The sequence below is a fragment of the Lampetra planeri genome, chromosome 3 (assembly GCF_965212315.1).
Source record: "Lampetra planeri chromosome 3, kcLamPlan1.2.h2, whole genome shotgun sequence".
Lineage (NCBI taxonomy): Eukaryota > Metazoa > Chordata > Hyperoartia > Petromyzontiformes > Petromyzontidae > Lampetra > Lampetra planeri.
Window position 1 is genome coordinate 28,018,910 of NC_136109.1, and position 24,689 is coordinate 28,043,598.

At 53.0% G+C, this 24,689-nt stretch overlaps 1 protein-coding gene and 1 non-coding gene across 2 annotated transcripts in view; one reads left to right on the forward strand and one right to left on the reverse strand.

Moving 5' to 3' along the window:
* The window catches only part of LOC144734827 (transmembrane protein 266-like), a 99,673-nt gene that overhangs the window by 43,090 nt on the left and 31,894 nt on the right, over positions 1 to 24,689 (forward strand). The window lies entirely within an intron of this gene.
* LOC144717380 (U6 spliceosomal RNA) lies at positions 20,526 to 20,632 on the reverse strand. Its single transcript, XR_013585100.1, has one exon. It is a non-coding gene; the product is annotated as a U6 spliceosomal RNA (small nuclear RNA).

The window sequence follows — 24,689 nt, forward strand, 5'->3', positions numbered from 1 at the left end:
CCCGTCTCACCGTGGGATCTCGCCTAATCTCACCGTGGGATCTCAACCCATCTCACCGTGAGATCTCTACCTATCTCACCATGGGATCTCACCCCGTCCCACCGTGAGATCTCGCCCCGTCCCATGGTGAGATCTCACCCCATCTCACCGTGGGATCTCACCCCATCTCACCGTGGGATCTCACCTCATCTCACCGTGGGATCTCACCCCATCTCACCGTGGGATCTCACTCCGTCTCACCGTGGGATCTCACTCCATCTCACCGTGGGATCTCACTCCATCTCACCGTGGGATCTCACTCCATCTCACCGTGGGATCTCACTCCGTCTCCACCGTGGGTTCTCACCTCATCTCACCGTGGGATCTCGCCCAGTCCCATCGTGAGATCTCACCCCGTTTCACCGTGGGATCTCACTCCGTCTCACTGCGCTCCACTCGCAGAAGCAGAGCATCCATGCTGCTTGTGGTGGCGCATTGTCACTCTGCCCTCGTCGTCATTTGCTCTCGCGGTGGTAACGAACAATGCGTAAGGGACCCCTCATAAAATATTCAAACGACGGTGTTATCATAATAACAATCGGAATCTTTATTTATCCTGGAGGAATCTGGTGAGCTATGAAGCTTTTTTCACAGCTGTTCAGTAGGGGCAGGTCAGAAAGTTACAACAACTAAAAATACAAACAACAATCGGAGTGAAAAGTATAAGAAAGGAAAGCAAATCACGAAAAAAAGAATAGATAAAATAGACAAGTTCAAATTGCATAAGGCAGTAAAACAACGGCAAGAGCAGTCCCAGACGAGAGCAAGACAACACACAGTCCCTCAATAAAATGGCACATTAAAATTGAACTATCGATACACGGGTATGTATGAAAGTTCACAAACCACATGTGCAAACCCAAGTTGTATCCACACTCGCAAGGTTCCAGGGCGAGCGTGAAATCGCTCGGCGCTAAATAGGGTTACGGTCACCGCCGCACGATGTCATTCGGAGCCCACTCAACTCGGGCAGGCCTCTTCCCAATGCCCCATCTCACGGTGCTGCCAGTGCCGTAACTTTTTGCCGGCGTTGTCCCCTTGCCGGAGATAATTCGGATAGCGTGGTTGCCGGGGACCCAGCCCCAGTGGGTGGCACGGCTTTTTTTTTTGCCCCGGCGATTTCCCCGGGTGGATGTTCCTCCGGGGTCCGTTGCCGTTCCTTCGCTCCGTGCCTCATTAGGCTTCGGCAGGACTGTCCAGATGTAATTAAGGTGGCGGTGGTGGCAACTGTGGTGGCGGTGGTGGCGGTGGTCGTGGTGGTGGCGGTGGTGGCAGGTTTTCTCGGGAAGTATCGCGAGTTCAACTGCACTGAACGAGCAGGGCCTCTAATGAGATGATCCACGTGACCGGACGCATCCCCAAGATGGCACCGCTTAAGTCAGTCAAACTCCTTGTGTCAGCTCTTGCTAAGCCTCGAAGTGCTTCAATAATTGTAAAGGAAGGTCAACGTTCGCTTGATTGTTGGAATTTTTTGTTTGTTTAAATCACGCTCATATCTTGTTGCGCGTTCACCTTCCAATATCGCGATGGCAGAAAGAAAATTCCATCCCGTCGACGAAAATGCGCGCTGATCTACGCCTTTTTAGATTTTTGACAGCGTGAGGCTTTTTCTTTTTGAGATGCCACGTTTGTTGAGGCTGTGGGAGAGAGAGAAGGGGAAGGGGGGGCACGAGCAGCCGAGGTCACACAGGCCTCGGCGCGCGAGCAGCGCTTGTCGCCAGCCAGCGCCGATGAGCCTAAAAATAATCTTCCACCGTCGTTAACAAATGGCACTTTGTTACCGAAGAGTGTAAAATAACGTCATGTATTGGACAGTTGGTTTTCTTCATAGCGGAGGAGAAAGGCTGACGATTTGGATTCAGTCAGGGGACGATTTCAATAATGCGATGCCCTGCAGACGATGCAAACAATACAATTACCATTCGCATAACGTCCGAGTGTAAATTATTATAATAATTACGTCTCTGGATCGTGAGAGGTGGCGCCTTGGGGAGTTGGGCATTCATTCAGCAGCGGATCGACCATGGACGATCGTGACGATGAATTAGAAATAATGCCGGGGTTTTGTTACTCTTGTCGCTGAGACGAAAGAAAGCCATCGATGTTTTGGCGATCGGCGTTTCTTCAGAAGATCGCCCTTTTGAGAAGAATTCTGAAATGTGAAGGGCGTCTTCCAAGAATAGCCGGTCGCCCTAAAGAAAGCCAATTGACAGCAGCAGCAGCGACAGCAGCGAGATCTATATTTTCCTCTCAATGGCAGGGGGGGGAAAAAGGGATTTTATTTTTAATCGACCTATGATGAATTGTTTGAGCTCACTGAAGCGGCTACGCCGCATAATGATGATGATGATAACAATACTAGCCGTGCGTTTGTGCACTTGGACAATGAAGAGGGCGTTTTACATCTCCAACCGGAGCCGATGAAACGTGGACGCGCGTCGTCACCCAGCGCAGCGTGCGGACGTTTGAGCGTGGAGAGTAAAACCAAAGGGTGAAGGCGCAGCCCTGCAATTGCTTGCACCCGCCACCGCTGGCGGAAGGGGCCTCCACTAGAGGGAGCTCGAGAGAATACTCTCCTTGAAGAGCGCACCTCCGATTGGCATGGTTGGGCTACGTACGGCGCGAAAGAAGTTCAACCTACGTACGTACCGGGCCTTCTCTTTACACGCTGAGGAGGCACATTCCTTGAAGACGTTTATGCTGCCAGGTGAACAGAGGTGGCGGGGTGGGATTTAAGATACTGAAACAAAAGTCGGGCTAAAAGTGAAGTGACGCTTGCAATGGGTTTGCCCATTATTTGAACCTTCCAATGGCCCTGATAATGCTGCTACTTGCTGCTTCGCATAAGTCACATGACCTACAACATTTGACGAAACAACATGGAAGCGTCTGTTTCGACGGGCGCACTCCGAGCCACCCTTAATGTTGAAATTCCACTCTGGGTGAAATTTCAACATTACCAGGGTCAAAGGCCATCCCTCCACCACAGTGGTTCTAATGTTATCCACCTCACAGCAACTCGAAATTTTGCTGGAGCCTGATCTCACGACCTGGCACGCGATGGGGTTCAAGCACTCACTCTGATAGAGCTGGTCCACCACTCGGCCGGGCAGTACGCAGAGAAACGCCACCAGCGGGTCGCGTAACCTTCGCCAGCAAAGGCTCCGCGACCTGCACCACTGCGTAGGGTTCTCGCGGTCACGCTGCACAACTCTCCCGATCTGTTTCCGTTTCGTACCGCGTGTTGTCTGTCAGATGCGATGTCCGACGTTCCGGTCCACGTGCTTTGGCGGCGTTTTTTTCCCTTTCTTTCTATTCATCTTCTTCGGTTCTTTTCTCCACTTCTTAATATCAGCCTGAAGGCGCGGGCCGCAAACGCGGCGGGGAGCGCGGAACGGCAGCCTCTGAGTGTCCACTCTCGTTTATTCCTGCGACGTCCACGATTTTACGGCTCGCGGAATTGAAGCGTCTCTTTAATCATTCGTCTCTTTAATTCCGCACACGGACGCTTGCTTAGACCGGGGATTTTTTTTTTAGGCCGGCCAATAGCAGGTGAACATCACCACCTCCCCATCAAATCCTCCCTCCCTTCCCAAGCCATTTCACTCTTCTCTCTCTCTAACACCAGCCCCTCCACCCCCCCCCCCCCCCCACAAAGAGTGACTCCCGCCCGCCCCACGCGCACCGCTGGGGAGCGGCGGATGTTGCGAGGGGTGGCGGCGGCTATAGCTGTGCCGTTTATAAATTGCTGCCGGGTTTCTCGGCTGTGCGCGGGCTCAGCCCCGTTTGTGCTTGGGCATCAATGCGGCCCTAATGCCGCCGAGGTGACTGGCACGAGAAGAGGAGAGCGAGCGAGCGTGCGTGCGTGTGTGGCGTGACACTAAGGCTTACTGACAGCGGTGGGAAGCATCCGTTTTGAGGCTCGCCGAGCGCTCGCTCTAAAAAGGCAGCCAAGCCTGACACATCGCGCATTTACGACTCACCAGCCCGTGTTCACGCACGCGCGCGTGCATTTGTGCGCTTATTAATATATATATTTATTTTGTCCCCAGCCAGCGGTTTTATTTATTTACTTGCATTCTTCGCCATTTTGTTTTCAACAATTGCTGGGGCCATTTATAGGCAATCCACTTTAGTATTCACAGGGAGGGGAGGGGAGGGAGCGTGGTGGATGGGGGGCGGGGCGGGGGGTGAGAGAGAGCACGAGCGGGAACAAGTGGGAGAGCGTGGAGGAGCGCGCGCGCGCGCGTGCGTGCGTGTGCATGCGCGCGCCTCGTTTGCACTTTTGCGCGCGTGCCGCCGCCGCGGCCGCTCGTCGCCGCTGTCACGCGCGATGCCGTCGCGCAGCCCTCTTCCTCTCCGGCTCCCCGCGCACGGCGCCACGCGTGGGCCGCATGCTTTATTGCAACAATTGGACCTCGTGAACCAATTATCCGCGCTGCGCCTGGCGCGGCCCCTCCCTCGCTCCCTCCCTGTTTGTTTTCCCAGCGTCCATCCCCTCCCACCGCCACCTCCTCTCTCTCCACACGAAACTGCACCCCCCCCCCCCACATCAAACACGCCAAAGTGATGCTTAAATAAACCGTGCATATGAAGGGAGGGCCGTTGATGGTTATTTGCGTCCTTGCAGCGGCGCTCGCCGGGCGCCGTTGAGAAAGCTTTCGGTGTGAACCTGCACGCGGGCGCACGGGGAAATGGGCTTGAAGAGGGCGGCAGTGGTTGCCAGTGGCGGTTGTGGTGATGTAGAACGAGGGGCGATATTGGCAGCTTTGGAGTGGGCGGTGGGGCGGGCACGGTGGGTGGGTGGGGCCCTAGCACCATGGAGAGCGGCGTCCGCTTGCCGCGAATGTTAACGACACCGAACAAATGTAGAATATTAAAGCGAGAGGGCCTTGAGTTTTTAAAATCCTTTCATTATTGCCTCTGCCGCTCTGGTTTTGCACGCTTCCTTCAAGCACCGCGGTGGCAGATTTGTTCCAGTGTTGAGCAAATAGCAAAGGCGCTCTTCACGGGGAGTGGCGGTAATGACGGAGCCTCACCGGGCCCTGGAACCCTGCACTCAAAGCCCCGGTCGTTGTGCACAAAAGTGTTATTATGTTTTTGGGTTAAAGTGGAAACAAATCAAGTGAAACCTCGCAGCCTAAAGTAATTCTGTTTGTGTTTTGGTAACGATTGAAACACGTCAACCATAGCCTGAGTTTTGCATTTTGTGGGAATTGCATTTTTTCTTCCATTTTTTTACCTCCTCTTCCTCGGCTTCGCCCTTTAATCCACGGAGAGTGAGAAACGAAATACGGAACGGTGAATTTTTGATTTCTTAGGTTCGTGTGAGCAATGCCAAACGGCATTACTGCGCGAGCAAAATGTATCGCTTTGCTGCCAAGATAGACACATATCTGTTCGTCATTTAAACGTGAGCGACAATTTTTCCGGACATAATTTCCTGTAAACGATATTGTAAAATAAATCAATAATATGTTAATTGATGTGCTATTGTCACATTTTAACAAATGATTTAGTGAAGCTGCTGCATTGGCAGTGGTGCACAAGCACAATGACCAAAACAACTCAACGCATTCGTCAATAGCACTACCTTGTGACTCATGTGCAATGAAAAGGGCCGTTGCCCGAAACGTTGGCAATCATATATTCTTTTTACATTTAAGGCCACAGTGTCGAATGTAGTTGTGAGCAGAAAAGTTGTTTAAAAAACATTTTTTTGTCTTGCTTTAGCTAATTATTTTAACAATACAAATGAACGCAAGGGAGTTTGTTTAATCGCTTAGAGAAAAATAACATCGTATCCATCAGCCTACGATCCTAGAAGCCTTCTTGCAGGTGAATTAGTGTTAACAGTTAAGGTGATTGAACAATGCAACCATTGTACCCGGTTCAACTTCATTCAGTCTCATCAGCAAAGTGTGGCCAGTTACACTAGTGCTATTAGGCGTCTTAATGATGTATAGGCTGGAGCCTACAACTAACATTGCACTGAAGCTCAACAGGCTTTGAGCCTGCTTAGGAATTGGATGGAACACTCTCTGGTGTGGTCGGCTTGGGCTGTGAGGTGGCTAGTAGGTGGCAGTACAACACTGGATTCTTGAATCTATTTCTGCAGAACTTTACGTATCACGCTACTCGTATGCATCGGGTTTCTCTGGATATTCCGGATTCCTCCACACTCGAAGCCAAACACTCAGTAATGTAATGAGCCATACATCTGAATGTGAGTGGGACAACCTTCAAACCAGGGTCCTGAGACTTGAGCAAAAATCTTCGCTGCATAAATGTTATGATCCATGCATGAACAGCAAGATCAGTGGAGAGCAAGGTGGTGCTAGCGGTCACGTGACAGCGGAGAGAGACACGTGGCTTCTGGGAGCCGCGATCGCGTTCCCGTCCACACGTTGAGCACATGGTGGGCTCTTCCATACGATCCTCCACTTTTGGGCGATTGGGTTTGTTTTGTTAAATGCGATCGGATCAGGGCAGTCAGTTGCGGGTGCGGCGGTCGTGCAAAGGGAATGTTTGTTGCCTGCATCCGAACCTCCGATTAGCACGGTTGGGTACGTGCCGTGCGAAAGAAGTTCAACGTACAATGCGTACGTGCATCTTCCCGCGCACAAACCCAACCGGGGGGCAAATGCACGGGGACAATTTGTTTTCTAATACTCCCCGTTATGGGCCGCGTTTAATTTACTTACGTGTTATTTTGTTTTTGCTTACTTACTTAATCGTCGCACACCTTGCACTGTACGTTTTGTCTTGAACCTTTGATGACACGCGTATATATATTGACCAAACTCGGCTGCCAGCATGCCGATGGGCGTTTGCCGTGGCCCAAAGTCTGTAAAGTGATACCCCGCTTAATGACTGGCTGCCGGGTTCGTTAGAGAATGCATCGCAAGCAAAGTGGCTACTGCCAACCGAAGTCGTTACATCGACGCAAGGACCCGAGCGGGCGCGGGGGCCGCTTGCGTCCGACTCTCGCCCCCCCACCCTCTCCCCCACACACGCACACACACGCCGCTTTCCGTTGCGGGAAGAGGTCACGCGATACGGTGAGCGCGGTTGGCTCGAGTTACGATCCCCCTCCGTCCGGTCTCGCCGGCCAGGTCGATAAGACACGGGCGCGGTGTGTCTCGTTGGGGAGATTTACGTCGGGACAGAGGGCGCGTGTGAGAGGTGTGGACGCAGAGGTGTGGGGGCAGGGATTTTTGGGACCGGGTTTTTGTGGGTTTCACTTTAGACGACCACATTGGGAATCATCAAAAGCTGAAACAAACCTGCACTGTTCACTGGTATTGACCGTAAATACCGATGCTGAAACGTTACCTGGAAAACTACTCTCCGTTGAGATTATACGTAGCAAACATCGCCCCCTGACTATGACAGGCTTGGCAGGAGCCTCTTGAAAAAGAGTCTTGAGGCTCAGTGAGGCTTCCCTGAGTAAACAGGTTAAATGAGAATCAAAATAATGCTAATACTAATCAAATGTACCTCACACTGTATCTGTACATATTACCAAATGAATGAATTACTGACCAGCGCGATGAATTCTGATTACACTGATCAACACACTTTTTCTGGCATAAGGTATTCCAACGGTTTTAAAGTAATATTTGGGTGCTGATTCCAAATCTGGCATCAGTTTTTGTCTATCATATCAGGTTTTTGAGATATCAAATATTGCATTTTCAATAAAAACTGCAGAAGAAAAATATTAAATAAATGTGGATATCTACATAAAATGATATTATAAACACACTATCCTAAAAATACAGCACCATATTTTAACACTAAAGCAGTCACTGACTCGCAACAACTTGCAATCATAAGTGACAGAGTTAATTTCGGGTAAAATCAATGAAAATGGGGTATGCCGATAGCATAAAAATTAGATGTGATAGAGCAAATCTGAGATCAGATTTGGAATCAGCACCCTGAAATTAGTCTAAAACAGCTGCAAAAGTCCAGGCCAGAAAAAAAATGTGTTATAGACCCCCATGAATGACGTGGCTTGGCTTGGGGGAGGCCTTCATCCAGCGGTGCATTGACAGGGCTGTAAATCTCTTTAATATTTATTCAACTTTCATTGGGTGCTACGTAGCCGGACAGTGCTGGCTACGCTGCTGCACGTGTCAGCCTCGAACCCATCACTGTGGAGGCAGCAGCCAGGGTTGGTGGATCAGCGCACAGATGTGAGACTCCCATCCCTTGGGCGTCGAGGTGCCCGCCTTACCCTGACTCACCAGGAGAAGGCAGCACAGCAAGTGGACTAATCGCCACCTCTCTCCATCTGTACGGCGATAGCGTGTTTCCCCCTTTGCACGTGCGTGGGTTTTCTCCAGGTGGTCCGGTTTCCTCCCACTTTTAGAATAATAATAACCAACAATAAAACGTCTTTCAAATAAAACAAAACTCAACGTAGCAGCAGCAGGACCATCTTGAGAATGGGTCATTCGACTCAGTGTGGCTCTCCTGGATAAAGAAGCAATGTATTAACATTATTATAATTATAATTTTATAACGTGTCGTTAATTTCAAAGGCTGCATCTGACCCTGCAACACCGTCCAGGAGAAGCTGCACGCGGGAGGCAGCATGGAAGCGGACTCGTTGGCCCGTACGAGTGAATTGAATGCACTCCGGTAATGGCATTGTCTCGGTGTAGTTAAGAACATGTTATTTGATGTCAAATAAATATACATAATTTAACGTTTCTTGAAATTGTGTCCCCGTAGTAGTTAAAAGAGTGGTTTCTTTAAAAATTCATACTTTGATCAATATGGTTAAATTTTTAATACCGTTACTGCTTGCATAGGGCCTCGGCTCTTAGGTATTGTGCACTTACGATTGTAATTTGTTATCTTTGTTTGAAAGTGGGGAAAAAAAGGATCACATCGCGGGCCCCATTTGATATATCAGCAAAGCGAATATAATTATTTTTTCACGAAGCCTTCATGTTTTAACGCTCAAAGGCAAAAGCACGTGCGCTTGAACCTACACGCACACATTGTGTTTAATTTACCACGTGGCGCTGCAAAAGTAGAAAAACCCGAGTTAGATTTCTACCCGTGGCCAATATCATTGGCGAATATATGGGTACCTGGTGCAGTGTTTAAACATCACCACTGGCGAGAAAAGGCGGCCGGTTCTGGTGTTCGCCACGACACCACCACCACCAGGTGTGCTGCGTTGGCCTTTGTCGGTGCTCGCTAACAGCACTTGCCCCTACAGTCTGTCAAGGCTGTACGGGGAAACGTTGTCTCTGCTAAGTTCACGAATCGGATGATCCAGACAGATGGTTCAGCTGTAATAGCGAGCAGCAGCCAATCAGAAGGTCGCGAGTTCAAATCCTGGTCGGTGCTTGACTCAGCCCATCATGCTCTCGGGTGAGGGTCGATAAAATAGTACCACTTTGGGGAAAAGTCAACGCCGGTTGTTCTAAGGAGAGACTCACCCCTGGCCGCAGCAATAGGGTATTCCCGCCACTGGCTCAGGTCTCTATACGGGAGAGGGGCGTCAACTCAATACTCATTTGAGCGGGAAATCACTCTGACTGTGAACGTCTGTTGGCCATAGGCCAGGTCGCTGTGTCCGTTGCCCTCGTGGTAGTGCGGCGGTCACGGCTCGCTGCGCGCTCCCCCCGTGCGGCGTGGAGATTTTCCCCTCCACCGGAAAGCCGTGTTGGCTTCGGCAGGCAGCCGTACCAAGAGGCCCGTCAAAATTTGTTTTAAAAAATTGGAAAGGGCACAGCTGTCGTCGGGGAGACGCGGGGGGGGGGGGTGGGGTGGGGTGGGGGGGCTGCCCCCCATCGCCGGTTGCCCCCTCGCCATCACAAACGGCTCCCCCCCCCCCCCCCGAGGAGAGAAGCCCTGCGGCCGTCACGACGGCTTCTTATTAAATGTGGCCGGGGAGAGTCGTAAAGAAGCGTCAAATATACGGCGCGAGCCTCTTGCGCTGCTGCAAACCGGCCACGGTCGGGGGGGGGGCGGGGTGCGGGGGGGGGGGCTTTGGGGGGGGGGGGTGGTGTGGTTGGGGGTTGGACGCGATGCTTCTCAATGGATCGACAGGCACCGCGCATCGTGAGAGGTGGACGTGGCGCTCCTCTGCTGTGCGCCGTACATATTCCTCCGGGTGCGCTAAGGAATGCTAATGTGGTGCCGTTGAAGGATGGCACGGCCTGCTCACAGGGCCGTGCGGCGCGAGCCCTCTAAAATTGGAAATGCGATGAAATTGGCGTTGGCTTTTTTTTGGGGGGGGGGGGGGAGTAATTGTGATGAAGCGTTGAGGATAAGGCCCTCTGGGTTCACGTGGGTGGCTGTGTGGGGTTCATGTGGGTGGCTGTGTGTGGGGTACATGTGGGTTGCTGTGTGTGGGGTTCACGTGAGTGGCTGTGTGTGGTGTTCATGTGGGTGGCTGTGTGTGTGGGGTTCATGTGGGTGTCTGTGTGTGTGGGGTACATGTGGGTGGCTGTGTGTGGGGTACATGTGGGTGGCTGTGTGTGGGGTTCACGTGGGTGGCTGTGTGTGTGGGGTACATGTGAGTGGCTGTGTGTGGTATTCATGTGGGTGGCTATGTGTGTGGGGTACATGTGAGTGGCTGTGTGTGGGGTACATGTGGGTGGCTGTGTGTGGTATTCATGTGGGTGGCTATGTGTGTGGGGTACATGTGAGTGGCTGTGTGTGGGGTTCACGTGAGTGGCTATGTGTGGGGTTCACGTGAGTGGCTGTGTGTGGTGTTCATGTGGGTGGCTGTGTGTGCGGGGTTCATGTGGGTGGCTGTGTGTCGAGTTCATGTGGGTGGCTGTGTGTGGGGTTCATGTGGGTGGCTGTGTGTGGGGTTCATGTGGGTGGCTGTGTGTGTGGGGTTCATGTGAGTGGCTGTGTGTGGGGTTCATGTGGGTGGCTGTGTGTGGGGTTCATGTGGGTGGCTGTGTGTGGGGTTCATGTGGGTGGCTGTGTGTGGGGTTCATGTGGGTGGCTGTGTGTGTGGTTCATGTGGGTGGCTGTGTGTGTGGGGTTCATGTGGGTGGCTGTGTGTGTGGTTCATGTGGGTGGCTGTGTGTGTAGTTCATTTGGGTGGCTGTGTGTGGGGTTCATGTGGGTGGCTGTGTGTGGGGTTCATGTGGGTGGCTGTGTGTGTGGTTCATGTGGGTGGCTGTGTGTGTGGTTCATGTGGGTGGCTGTGTGTGTGGGGTTCACGTGGGTGGCTGTGTGTGGGGTTCATGTGGGTGGCTGTGTGTGGGGTTCATGTGAGTGGCTGTGTGTGTGGTTCATGTGGGTGGCTGTGTGTGTGGGGTTCATGTGGGTGGCTGTGTGTGGGGTTCATGTGGGTGGCTGTGTGTGTGGGGTTCACGTGGGTGGCTGTGTGTGGGGTTCATGTGGGTGGCTGTGTGTGTGGTGTTCATGTGGGTGGCTGTGTGTGGTGTTCATGTGGGTGGCTGTGTGTGGGGTTCATATGGGTGGCTGTGTGTGGGGACTGTGGGTTCATGTGGGTGGCTGTGTGTGTGGCCTGTGGGTTCACGTGGGTGGCTGTGTGTGTGGGGTTCACGTGGGTGGCTGTGTGTGTGTGGGGTGTGTGTGGCCTGTGGGTTCATGTGGGTGGCTGTGTGTGTGTGAGGTTCATGTGGGTGGCTGTGTGTGTGGGGTTCATGTGGGTGGCTGTCTGTGTGTGGGGTTCATGTGGGTGGCTGTGTGTGTGGGCTGCGAGATTACGTGGGAAGCTGTGTGTGTGGGCTGTAGGTTCCAGTGGGTGGCTATATGTGAAACGGCTGCAGCTGCAAGTATTAGGCACCTATTATGGACTGCTCTGTCAGCGTTATTGGAACAGGAGAAGCAGCTGGAGCAAGAGGGTGGAGTCCCCGGCCAGTTGAACACCTTAATCATCCGTCATCACTGCGAATCGCTCTCCGCTGTGTGATCCGCGTCATCGAGCAGTCGGAGGGTTGCCACCTCTGAGGTGCAACAAAACGGGACGTATCACGGGAAGAAGAATATCTCACAATACCAGAAGAGGGGAGAACTGCACGTGAATGCCATTGCCTCGGGTCGTGCTTTATTCTGATGCGTAAATGAAAAAGGACTTATAATGTCCTGGAAAACAATAGCAAGATATTCAAAGGATGGCTATCCGAAAGAAAAAAAACCGGACAGGTGGCAACTCTCCGGATAGTTCTCCTGGACCCCTTTGTCTGCTTGTCGCAGCTGGCTGAGAGTGAGGCTGTTTCACCTTCGGTGGCTGCTGCTGTGTCGCTGTGTAGCGTCCACAGAGCCGTGTCAGTAGGTGAGATCATCACTTCATTCCTTTACCATTGCCATGAACACGGCGCTCGGGCAAAGTTGGGTTTGCCGGATAGATGGGCGTAGAGTTGTGTGTGCCGAGGAAAAAATTGCGTCTGTTGAGGGAATGCTTGCTCACTCAATTACTCACGCACCCATCTCACTTACTCACGAACCCAGCCATCATCTTACTTGCTCGCTCCTTCACCCACCAACCCACCCTCCAACTCATGCACCCACCTATTCCTTGAGTACTCACTCGCTCACTTATTTGCTCACCTACTTACTCGCTCACATATCACGTCACCCACACACCACTCATGTGTTTGTTTACTCACTCGCTCACTTAACAAGACGTCTATTCTCTAATTCATTTCCTACTCTCTCACCACGCACTCTCAGTAACTCACGCGTGAGTTCATTCCCTTTGAGTACTCGCTCACTCCACTCACCTGCCACCAATTCACCCACCCACCCACCCACCCGTTCATCCACCCGCCCACCCACTCACTCACACACTCGACCACTCACTTATTTGCTCACTCACGGACGCACCGCCCAACTCGCTCGCTCGCTCACCGCGCCACCGCGGACCAATGTCACGCGCGTGGCTGCATTACGGGGCTCGCAGCTGACTCAGAGGTTTCGTCTCGCGAGTGGTCGCCTCTCTATTAATTAGAGCACCTGCTCCGAATGGGGGGCCTCCAGCCTTGACCCCCGCTTGGCGAATGCATCTGGGGGCCTTCACATTTCCCCTTGGCTGTGAAATAATATCGGCCCGACGGTAAATGGAAGTCCCAGTTAATTGAGGACATTTCGCTGAGTCATACCTTGCCGCATTGAAACGGAGAAGCTGGAAACGGGAAGGTGCGGGGTTGGTGAAACTGCGGGGGCGTCTGCCCACGCACGCACACACACAGTCTGATTCATGTTCTGGCTTGGGGGTTGCCACCCGTCCTGGATTTACCAGGATTGTCCGTCCTCGTGTTTGAGGCAGCTGCTGCTCTGGTAAATCTGTAACTCTTCCCGGCACGTGAAAGTCCCGGTTTTCGTCAGTTTCCACAGTCATCACAAGAACACTACAACAGTACGAACGGCAATGTATTCCGGGTACTGTGAGAAATTCTTATTGCCTCGATACGTCCTGTTATTACTTTGCATTATACCTCAGAGGATGTTAAACCCTTATTGTGGTAGATGTTCCTCCCCGTCTTGATGGCTCGTCAAACCGCGGCGACGTCTTCACATCACGAGCGACGGGGGGCGAGTCGGCAACTCCGTCATGTAAACATTCGAATCTGGGCTCCCCCCCCCCCGCCCCTCCACCCCACTCCCCCCCCCCGCCTCCCCTCCCCCCACACTCCCCCCCCCCCGCCTCCCCTCCCCCCACACTCCCCCCCGCCTCCCCTCCCCCCACACTCCCCCCCCGCCTCCCCTCCCCCCACACTCCCCCCCCCCCGCCTCCCCTCCCCCCACACTCCCCCCCCGCCTCCCCTCCCCCCACACTCCCCCCCGCCTCCCCTCCCCCCACACTCCCCCCCGCCTCCCCTCCCCCCACACTCCCCCCCCCCGCCTCCCCTCCCCCCACACTCCCCCCCGCCTCCCCTCCCCCCACACTCCCCCCCCGCCTCCCCTCCCCCCACACTCCCCCCCGCCTCCCCTCCCCCGCCCCTCCCCCCCTTGGCGCAGAAGCAGAGATGCTCGCTGTCCGTATTTGGTGCTCCCTCTCATTACTCCGCGCATCGCGATCTTGGTGGCGCTCTTGAGTGGCGCGCGCGTGCGGGCAGTGCGCGCGCGTGGGCACGCTGGGGGGGGGGGGGATCTCGGGCTTGCGATCATTTCATCGTCGCCCACCCGCAGCGTTCAGCGGGTTTTACCAAAAGTAATTCTTCAGAAGATCAAATGGGCATCTGTTAACCATTTAGCGCGAGCGAGTGTGCACCCGAGCGCCTTGAGCGGCGGACCGCGACGCTCTCGCACTGGCCGTAGTAATTAAATTAAAAACACACACACACACAATACAACGCTATTATTCAATTAAACTTGGGGACTGCAACGCATTGGCGCGGATCCGCTGAAGGACGCGCCGATTCCTCCCCCTCGGCCTATCCGCGCTTGCCACAATTCATCCGGAGCTCGCGGCTTAAACCACGATGGGGTTGGGGGGGGGGTGAGGCTTGCCCTCGCCGCTGTCGGGACATGTTGTCATGCACATTTAAATCTGCCTTTAATTAAGACAAAGCGGGCCGTAATTAATTGGGCGTGCGTGTGTGTGTGTCGCGGTGGAAGCCGGTCGGCGGATGGCTGGCTCGCAAGTGGGGTTGACGGCTGGCACAGAGACGGAGCTATGAGTTGCATGGTGCAACCAACGTACGAATTGACGTGCCTGCAGATGGAGTTCCTCCTGTATTGTTGCAGTACAGCAAGTCGGCTTGACGGCTGGCACAGAGATGGAGCTTTGAGTTGCCTATAAATAGAGTTCCTACATTATGCAGTACAGCTCGTAGGTTTTGGGTTTTGGGTTTGTCTTTTCAGCATTTGCATAATATGTCCTCGCTGCTGAGTGTTCTCCTGCCTCTTGGATTTCCTCCCACACAGAGCAGAAATACTCAACACTATTGTCTTAATATTTTAAGCCAGACTTCATAAACAGAACATTTTATCGATACCCGCGAACGCAGCTGACGCATTTTTACAAAGGGTTTTTTTTTATTTCCAAGAATATGTGAATGTTTTTAAGTAAAAAAAATGAAAATAATTCTTCGCCCTTGTTAATTCGGGTCAAATTCGTTAAAATGGCTCACAAGGGTTGGGTATAATGATGATTTTGATCATGATCCAATGCGACTATTGTAAGTAATTTCAGTATATTTCAGGGATATACTTTCCACCTGCTCTGTCCTGGCTGGCGACCCAGAAAATGATTTCTCTCCCGGCACACCACATCGTCCACAACGCCTCTCGCTATGTCAGTGCCTACTGCCAAGTCACCTTGCCACCCGCTCTAGTCTGCCAGAGACCCGGAAAATACTCGGAGATAAATTAAGCCCCCCCTATTATTATTATTATTTACCTTGCTTTGGCTTTCATTTGCTGCCTTATTTTATTGTACCTTCTGGGAGCTCCCCCATCACTGAGCACTGAGCTCCGTTATTAGGCGAGAGGCAGCCGCCGCGGAGTTTCGACTTCGACACGCTCCCGCGACCCAGATGCTTCCGCGAAGACGGTGTTTTATGGGTCCCCCCAGGCAGCGCTTAATTCCTCACTCAATGTGTTCCGGGCCACCGGTGAGCGACTGGTGCAAGCGGCACGTGACGAGGAGTGGCCACAGCCGTTGCGAGAGGTAAACCAACTAACTTACTATTTTAAATTTTACCAGGTAAGGCCCACTGAGCTGTACAGCGATTTTTTTTTGTCAGAAGCGACCTGGCCATCACAAATGATGGCCCAACGAAGTGGCTTATCGTCACGTGGAAAGTTGCCGCGGCCAAGTACTCTAAAAGCACGTTGATGATAAATGTAAAAAAGACGGAGGACGTGCAAACTCCAAATATACAGCAGGCGTCAGGGCCGGGCTTGAACCCGCGACCTCCTGTATACGAGACGAAGCAGTTAACATCTTGCCACCGTAAACATCTCGCCAACACATGATGGATGTGGTGTGCCCGAGTGTGGTTTACGGCCAGAACAGTCCGGGCTAAAGTTAAGGTCCCCCAACCCAACAACCCCTGACATAATCATGAACGCGTCCAGACCCCAGGCAACTAAAGCCAACCATAGACTTGGACAAGCCACCGCATCGTATATTGAGGAGGCCTTCATCCAGCAGTAGATGGATCATGGCTGATGATGGTCACCCCTGTCAACCCACGTGGGTTCAGAGTGGAGTGGTGCTGTCGCTTCGCCCCGTATTGTAAATACAGGGGCATGGAAGCAACATCATTGTATTAACATTACAGCACGTTTTTTTTCTTCCCAAAGATAAAATAAAGCAATACAATATGAAACAAATTAAAGCAAGCAACAAGAGAAAGATACAACGGATCCAACCTTGGACCCAATGCAGTAAAGCACGTGCCATTATTTTCCCAGGAAGGCCGACTCAGCACTCGTTGGCCAAGTTAATTAGGAGGAACTCTTTCTTTAATCCCCGCCTGTGGATCACTCTTTGCACCTTGGCAGCAGCATTAGGTGGCTGCCCTGTGCATCTGGGTCAACCCTCTGCCTGGCATAGCCGGCACGAGCACCAGCTGTTGCTGCTGTGCGCCGTGGGGAGTGGTGGTGCAGTGGTTTGCACACAGACCCCGAAGCAGCTTAGTACCCCGAAGAAGAAGAAGACACTCAAGGGGCTCAAATATCGTAGAATCTTTACGGGTGGACCAAATATCCGCTGTAATTCAAATTCCCAATCAACATTAAAACGTGAATATCGCATCTCTCCCTCCCGATCTTGTAACTCTCTTCTCCCGCCTCGACGCATATTTTGTCGACATCTCTCTCAGCAGTGCTGCAGCACTGCCTCTTGTCCACGTCGCTTCTGTCGGCCCACGAGGAGTTTATGAATCGGAAGAGGGGTTCATGCGCCACCACTGGTGTTCGCGAACTGCCCCCTCCCCTTGTACCCGGCTGCTCGGGGTCAACCCCCCGGTCATGACTAACGTCAGTGGCGAGCGGAATCAGAAAACAGGGTCCCGGGCCTCTCTTAGGTCGACTCAGCCGTAATCGAGTGCATGGTGCAGTGAGTGAAAAAGCAGTGACGTTGGGGAGACAAAGGTTTGCCAGGCACGCTGATGGTCACATCCTCCCTTCTTGTGCGCCATTCTGCCCTTAATGTGCGCTCGCTAACAGCACCGACATCCATAGTCTCTTGAGGCCGCATGCCATGTGTTTGTCAGATCACTTTTAGTTATTGCAGACCGGTCTATTACTTTTTATAATTACTTCCATTCGCGAAAATAATAATTCTAAACGATTCCAATAATCAAACAAAATAATTAGGGGCGAGGGGGGGTTAGTGTCCGTGACTTGGGCAAATGTGAGAACAGCAGCAGCAGCAGGAGCAGCCAGTGTACAGCGATTATAGAATCGGAATCAGAATATTGTATTTATCCTGGAGGAATCCGATGAGCTGTAAAGCTCTTATTCACTATTCACAGATATCCGGACAGTCGGGGCACGGGGGTCAGATCGTTACTACCGCAACAACGACACGGTACAAAAAAACACGACCGTGGTGCAACGTACATGAAAAGGTAAACAAATCAACCAAACACAAACAAACGCAACAAAACCATCCCCATCCTCACAGCGACGAGACCACGTTTCATGGCAGGAGCACACCGTGGGGGGGGGGGGGGGCGCGCGTCCACGCCGCGCCCCCCGTGAACCTCCTCGCAATCAGCGACCGGACGCCGATTTGCGAAGTCGCCCATCGCGAATCCCCGCGTGCCCCCCCCTTGCCCCCACCCCTCCTCTCCCCCACCCCCCCCCACCACACCCTCCCCCCCCCCACCGCCGCGTTTGCGGTTGCTGCGCTGGTGCCAGCCCGAGGAGGAGGAGGGGACGGTGGGGGGGTGGGGGGGGCAAAATGAGAGCACCAACAAGAACAACGACGACACCTCAAGCGTTCCCAGGGTCACGGCGGATACCGGGGATTGTCCGTGACCTTTGAGGTGGTGGCAGGGGGGAAGGGGGGGCACGGGGGGGGGCAGCCGAGGGCAGATTGAAGTCGGCCGGCGCTGGGAGCCGAGAAACCGGCGCCGCGCTGCCACGACCACCACGACCACCGCGACGGAAGTTCCCGTCGGGCTCCCTGCTGCCACGTTTGTTCGTGCGACTCGTTACATATTCATTGTTTGAAAGCGACGGAGGCTGTAACCTCCCTCCCCCACCACCCATCACCACCCTTCGCCTCGCCTCGCCTCGCTCGATTCGCGGTGATTAATTTCGTTTTTCTGATTGCGCAGATCGAGAGCTCGCAGCAGCAGCAGGTTTAATCCCTGCGAGGGTTGACCCCGGCGAGTCCGTCCTGTCGCATATCCAATCGCCTCCGCCGGGATTTTTTTTCCCTCCCCCTTCTTCTTCTTCTTCCCGTGACCTTTAACACCCGGTGTGTGCTTCCAATCAATTGGAAAAGCAGCTCTGATAGGTTTACACTAATCTATGCCACGTGCGCGGGGTGGATATAAGAAGGAAAAATAAGACGGGCGCGCTGTTAAATAAAAGATGCCACGGTGGGCCGCGGTGATTTCGCCACGGTCGGGGGTTGTTCTTTTTTTTTCTCCCCTCCTTCCCGTGTGGAGACTCGCGTTGTGCGCGCTCTGCCGAGCGTAGCGGGAGCGATGGTCGTTGTCACGATTGTGGCTACGATGATCGTAATTTATATGAACCAAACATGGTTTTCGTTTTATTAGGCTTTGGATAACAATTGAGATTGTTCAACAAGCTGTATCCAATTTTCTCTCGCATGTAACTTTTGTGTAGTTTAGAACAACGTTTTTTTTCTTTTTCTAAATGCCTTCATTTAAAGAATAGATACAACTCCTGGTGATTTTGGTAAAAGAGTGGAGGAACATTTATAACTTTAACTCTCCAGGAATCCATCCATTGATTCACCATTCTCTACCGCACCCCGATTGTCACACTCGACTACGCTCCACGCACTCTCCTACCTCTCCCATTTCATCTCTCTCAACTCTCCTCCACACACTCTCCTACCTCTCATCTCACTACACTCCCCTCCACGCACTCTCCTACCTCTCCCCTCTCATCTAACCCCACTCACCTTCACGCACTCTCCTACCTCTCCCCTCTCATCACACTCTACTCCCCTCCATGCACTCTCCTACCTCTCCCATTTCATCTCTCTAAACTCTCCTCCACACACTCTCCTACCTCTCATCTCACTACACTCCCCTCCACGCACTCTCCTGCCTCTCCCCTCTTATCTCACTCCCCTCCCCTCCACGCACTCTCCTACCTCTCCCCTCTCATCTCACTCTACCCCCCTCCACGCACTCTCCTGCCTCTCCCCTCTTATCTCACTCCCCTCCCCTCCACGCTCTCTCCTGCCTCTCCCCTCTTATCTCACTCCCCTCCCCTCCACGCACTCTCCTGCCTCTCCCCTCTCATCTAACCCCACTCACCTCCACGCACTCTCCTACCTCTCCCCTCTCATCTCACTCTACTCCCCTCCACGCACTCTCCTACCTCTCCCATTTCATCTCTCTAAACTCTCCTCCACACACTCTCCTACCTCTCATCTCACTACACTCCCCTCCACGCACTCTCCTGCCTCTCCCCTCTTATCTCACTCCCCTCCCCTCCACGCTCTCTCCTGCCTCTCCCCTCTCATCTCACTCTACTCCCCTCCACGCACTCTCCTACCTCTCCCCTCTTATCTAACTCTACCCCCCTCCACGCACTCTCCTGCCTCTCCCCTCTCATCTCACTCCACTCCCCTCCACGCACTCTCCTACCTCTCCCCTCTCATCTCACTCAACTCCCCACCACGCACTCTCCTACCTCTCCCCTCTCATCACACTCTACTCCCCTCCACGCACTCTCCTGCCTCTCCCCTCTCATCTCACTCAACTCCACACCACGCACTCTCGTACCTCTCCCCTCTCATCACACTCTACTCCCCTCCACGCACTCTCCTACCTCTCCCCTCTCATCTCACTCAACTCCCCACCACGCACTCTCCTACCTCTCCCCTCTCATCACACTCTACTCCCCTCCACGCACTCTCCTGCCTCTCCCCTCTCATCTGACCCCACTCCCCTCCACGCACTCTCCGACCTCTCCCCTTTCATCTCACTCTACTCCCCACCACGCACTCTCCTACCTCTCCCCTCTCATCACACTCTACTCCCCTCCACGCACTCTCCTGCCTCTCCCCTCTCATCTGACCCCACTCCCCTCCACGCACTCTCCGACCTCTCCCCTTTCATCTCACTCTACTCCCCACCACGCACTCTCCTACCTCTCCCCTCTCATCACACTCTACTCCCCTCCACGCACTCTCCTGCCTCTCCCCTCTCATCTGACTCCACTCACCTCCACGCACTCTCCTGCCTCTCCCCTCTTATCTCTCTCAACTGCCCTCCACACTCTCTCCTGTCTCTCATCTCACTCCACTCCCCTCCACGCACTCTCCTGCCTCTCCCCTCTAATCTCACTCCACTCCCCTCCACGCACTCTTCTACCTCTCCCCTCTCATCTCGAATTTGCGTGTCGTCCTTGCGCAGGGGCCATGCTAATCTTCTCTGTATCGTTCCAATTTTAGTATATGTACTGCCGGAGCAAGTACTCTACTCCCCTCCACGCACTCTCCCACCTCTCCCCTCTCATGTCACTCAACTTCCCTCCACACACTAGGCGCGTCAGCAACCGATGCTTTCTGTCAAATCTTCTAATAAACCTTCGCTGCGTGGGAAGTCGCTCATGCCCCACTCTGCTGCCCCCACAGTCCTGAACTCCCTTACCCCAGCGATCCGTGCTGTCGATGCCCTGACCAAATACAAGTCCCTCTTCTCTGCCCATGATTGCCTCTCTCTCTCTCTATCAATAACGATGCCCACTGCGTCTGAGCAGCACCTTGAGACGTGGTCACCCGCGGACTGCTACGTAAATCCACATTGCATCGCACGTCGCATTGACGATGCTGACGACAGTGATGGTGATGATCATGATGATGTGAACGTGGAAGAGGAAGCCCATCGCAGGAGGCCCTGGGCCGCCGCCCTGTGGGGTGGCGTTTTCTTTGTGACCTCCCTGGTGAGGATGCGACCTTTGTGCGGGGGGGGGGGGGGGTCCATCCAGGGTGGGGTGAAGGGGCACTAATAATCTGCCGGCACTCATCTGTCACGCAGCCACTGGGGTTGGTTGGGGGGGGGGGCAAGCCGACAACGACCTTCGCCTGGCGAACGCAGACAACAGACAAAGATCACCCATGTAGCCTCTTAACAGGCTGTCGAGGCAAGTGCTGTTAGCGATTAGCGCCAATGAAGGTCGGCAAAGGCAGACGAGGGGGGAGGTGGCCGACTCCACTCTCCGCCTCCCCGGTGACGATGTTTTACACATCGCACCACGTGCCGATTTCAGGATGAGTCGACATAGAGGAGGCTCGGGTCCGCTTCTAATATCCGTAATCGATGTTGGCCGTGAGCGGGAATTTAACTCGGGTCAGCGGATTTGTAGCGCAGTGTGCTAATCACTGCAACACCGCTCCCCCCACACACAGACATGCACACTCACGCGACACGTGTTTGCCTTTTGCCTAACATAACAATAATCTAACAACAAAGTTACATTTTTAAAATGTTAATACGTTGCCTTATGCACGTCAACCCATGAAAGCATGCCATCACCTCGCGTGCAGGCGCAAGAATGCGAGATGGACTGTTGTATCATTGCGAGTCCGTGAGAGATTCAGTTTCATTTTCATGTATTAGGTATAACCCCGTGAGCCATGCGGCTCTTGCCTCGGGTGCAACCGCAACAAAACAAAAACATGAACAAGAAACATCTTCAAGTGACGACACGCAACAGCAACAACATCCTGGATGACGACAGCGTGGGAAGCTATCACCCAGCAGTGGATAGACCACGGCAGTGGATGATCGTAATGATTAGAGAAGCTTCGGCATTGTTCAAATAATGATTCGAGTGTCTAAATAAACCGCGCCGCGTTTAAGTGGTGGGGTTAACGGCCACCTAATTCCATCGTGAAATGCATGAGAGTTTGTCTCCTTATGGGAAGGGGGTGAAAGGATGTGCAATGCATGGGGGGGGGGGGGTCATATTTTGTAATCCTTCGCTCGCGAGCTAGAGGCATTCAGTCGGTTAGCTGCGGAATTGTTTTCGCGGAGGCCATTGACTTGGTTGAACTTTTGGAAATTAGTTTAGCGGCAAGGAAGGCTGGGAGGGAATTGCTTTATGTCCGTCCGCTTTAAAACCGTCTTAACGGCCGGACTTCTTCCTAAATTGAGTTTAAGCCGAAGAAGCTGTCGGACAGAGAAGTGCATTTCATGATGTGATTTAGGACCATCTAATCACGTTAGCGAGTACGGCTCTGGCCTCGAGATGCCCGCTTCGTTACGGCGGAATGTCCCAGTGACATTTGTTTAGGAGCCGCCCAGCTGTGGACCCATTCTTCTATCCAGGCGCGCGCTGCTCGGCCTGAATGGCCAGCGGTAGCCGGAGGGAACTCAGCGATGAGACGTCAGGTTTGGTTGTTCGGGGGCTACTGTTATGCCAACAGGGCAGTGAGGACGGGAGAATCTCCTGGTCACCCGCGAGACCTGGCAAGCTTTGAATCATCTGCGTTGGTTGCAAATGGCATGTGTAAAATACAACTGCAGGCAGATGAGTTGTAAACAATTGATATATTTTTTTCTAACGTGAATGCTGTGAGTATAAGCGTGTGGCTCACCAAACATGAAAGCTTGGCTTACTCGCAAGACGACTGCGCGTTGGAAGTCCCGGACAAGGTCCAAACAAGGCCCACTCCCCTCGCCCCCCCCCCCCCGTTCCCCGATATTACCATCATCATCATCTAACTCATCGTTATCATGGTCGTAATGATGATGCTTCAATTTGTTTGAGTTTTTAGTGGGTGGTAACCCGAGAGAGTCCACCACACTTAAGAGAGACTGGCGTGGTGAAGTGTAGTCAAGTAAACCCCCCATGACTGACTCGGCATGGGCAAGCCAGCATCCATAGTTGAACAAGGGGCTCTACATTCATTGTGTAGTTAAAAAAAGCAACGCCTGCTTCGCATACTTGTCTTTCCGCATGAAAAAAAAAGTTTTCTTTTATAAATCCTATCAGCCACACGGCCTTCTGGGAGTTCATAATTTCAGCAGAATTGGCTCAACACAAGTACACTTTGGACTGACTTCGACAATCACCGTCTCGTCAGCGGAGTCAGGCTTGCTTGAACGGACCGATGCTGACAATCTGCCAAAATGTGTGTGGGCGAGGACCTCCCTTAGGTACGGGTTCCGAGTTCTCTCTCTTAGGGACGGGTTCTGAGTCCGATGCAAAACCCCAAAGCGGCAACAACACCAAAACAAGTCCCCCTTTGCATTTGGAGCTGTCCATGGTACGCGTGTTGAACTTCTTTCACATCGTACGTAGCCAATCATGCTAGTCGGAGTGTGCGTCGTGGGGGGGGGGGGGGGGGGGCATGATAACAGACTAGACATAATAACCAGTTGTAAAGATGTGAGCTCGTTCCCTACATCGGGAAACAAGGCGCCCCCCCCCCCCCCCCCGTGACTGCCCAATAGGCCGCAGCGACGCCTCTCCGATTTACACCTTGGACGTATTTTTGGAACTCGCCTGCACGCAATTGCGCACTGGCGGCTATGCCCCCCACCCCCCCCCCCCCCCTGGCTACTCTGGAAGAGTTCCACGCCTTACGCACAGCTACGATGTTAAAGATGATTGCACATTTGGGCTCTCGATTACAAGAGACGCCGCAAATATTTCGAGTTCCACGCTCCCCCCCCCACCTCCTTCCTCCTGCTCCCGGAAAAAATCCGGCCGCTTCAAATGTTTTTGGCCATTCCGTGGAGTTTCGCATCTCCCGCGTTTGCGTTTTGCAGCGGGAAGTTGCCGAGACGGCGTGCGTCCGCCTAACGCCGCGCATCGCGCCGTTCGTCACTCGGTTCCGTTTGTCGCCCGCGGTGTTGTTTGCGAAGCGTTGCCTGTGTTGAGGTGCGCACCTGCGGCCGTCTGGAACGCTCTTCCTTCTGGTGTTATTAAGCTACTGGAGCAATGCACTTTAAGAGCACTTTAAATAATCTAGATTGACAACTCATCTATTTAGAACTGCTTTTTGTGTTTAGATTTTTGTCCTTCCACCCCCCCACCCCGCCCACGTCAATTCTGTTGTGCGTTGCTAAGTACATTTGTGTTCATGTGTACGTGTGTTTGCTCGTTAACAGCAGTTTCCCCACCTGTTAAGGCTATACGGGGGGTCTTTGCCTTTGTGTGTGTGTGTGCAATTGCTTAGAACCAGGCTAATTGACTACCAGAGGCTCAAAACTCTAATGTTGGAATTTGTGCTTTCGAGTTTAAACTCGGAGAAGGATGCCATGACCTTTCAAAGCTCTGCTCCAAAATGAGAAAAGATCGGATACTTATTCAGAGCACTCATGGTCCTGTGACTCCATGTTGGATTATAATAATGACAACAACACCCTCAATTTGCCCAGCAAAGCCACAGCGCGTCTCAAGACTCTTTTTCAGTGGGGGGTCCTGCATTGGAATATTATGCCAATTAAATTCACGAGCCTCTGGCTTTGTGCGAGAGAAAACTTGAGTACGTGGAAACTCCCCCCTCCCCCCCCTCCCCCCCC